Consider the following 1,834-nt stretch of genomic DNA (forward strand, 5'->3'; position numbering starts at 1 on the left):
CATTTGTTTCAGAATAATTTTTTTTAATTGAATGTCAACACTTCAAATGTGTATTAAATTGCCTAGTTACCTATTAGTGGTTTGAATTTTTTCATCAAGCTACTGGCTTCATGACTTGCTTCAGTAGAAGATTTCAGAAAACAAGACCTTCAATCTCATATAACTTACTAACTACTGTGAGCAACTTATTAAATTTCTCTTGTACTCTGAATTGGATTTGTCAGTTATAGTACCTCTGTCTGTACATCCTAAATAAATCTCCTATACTTTGTATTAGTTTACCATCCTTACTGGACTAGATATTTCAATATAAGTAGTAGCCAGGAAGTTATAAAAATGGTTAGTTCAGTCTTTTTTTTAAAATGAACTCTTAGACATTGTTTATTAGAATCAGAGCTGCCCAAACTTTTCATTAAGGACACCTTAGGAAAAAGTCTCTAGGTTATGTCAGTTAAAACAGCCTTTTGAAAAGGTCACATTCATAAAATTAGTCTATTAGTAACATGCTCTTACGTTTCAAAAGCTGGTGTTCATATTTAAATACAAGTGTTACTGAGATGACTCAGGCTACGATAGCTGTTTTCCCAGACATACAAGTGGTGTATTTTCAGTTTGAGATCTTGTAAAGTCAAGACTTGTGGATTTCAGCATATATAGAAGATTCTGCCTTTAAGATGACTACATTTTATAAATCCTGACATCTGCTGAACAATTGACTTCTGAAGTTTTACCATGTGAGTGCTTTGAACAAGTTGATAATCTCCTAGCTCCTGCCTCTGAGAACAAACAAAGAAAACTGCTTAGATTACTGTTTTATTTCCACTTTATTTTAGTCATAAAGAATCTCTCATCACTTACTTCAAATTGTTCTACTCATCCTCTGACCACAACCTGAGTGAAATGCAATATTTATAATATCCTGATTATCTGGATATTGCTGCATTCCATAAGCATTGTAGTATATTAAATTCTTCATATTTTTCCCAAAAGTATTGAGAGCTTCCTAATATGTAGCCACAAGAAAACCCCGAAAGAGACTCTGTTCTGCAATCACATTCTGATAATTCTTACATAGCCATTAAGATACCTCCCTGTAATATTGCAAATTTGCTGCTAAAATCTGCTGTGCATTGATGGAAGATTAGACACCTTAATAATTTAACACCAGTTAAATTTTCACTCTTCTATACAATAGTTAACTTAGTTGATAGAGCACTTTTCATTCCAGGCACAAACCATTGTCATCACTTACTATGAACAGTGTAAAGCAACACTACCCATCAACTCAAGAGATGAACACTGTATCCAATCAAAATTGCAGTGAAAATGTATGTACTTATCTGTCCAGTTAAGGCTGTTGCACGGCAATGGAAAGCACAGCAACTTTGATCTGGTAATTTTAAAGATATACTTGACAATGAAGAAAAACAGAAATTTGCAAATTACTCACAAATAGCAATCCCTATGAAAATATCCAGTGCTAAAACAATGATGGCAGCACAACCAGAGAAATGGTCTTCATGTTAAAACAAAGGTGGTTCATTGTCAAAAATCAGAACACTAATTGGTCTGGCTGGATGGCAAGATCCTGGAGAGAGACAAAGGCAAAATTTTCTTCAGGTGCAGAGCACAAAAATGAGAGTGTTATTTCCTGCTCCTGTCAATGTGGTGCATGCCTAATCTTGTGCAATGTTCAGGAAGAATCAATATTTTGTTCTAACCTTTATGTTCTCTTATGAGGTAACTGGATTCACTACAACTTCAAAGTTAGGGCACAGTTGCTTTAACAAAAATGGGCATAATGAAAACACAGGATGCTGCAGCGAACAGTAAT

Source organism: Dermochelys coriacea, chromosome 6 (assembly GCF_009764565.3).
Source record: "Dermochelys coriacea isolate rDerCor1 chromosome 6, rDerCor1.pri.v4, whole genome shotgun sequence".
NCBI classification, from domain to species: Eukaryota; Metazoa; Chordata; order Testudines; family Dermochelyidae; genus Dermochelys; species Dermochelys coriacea.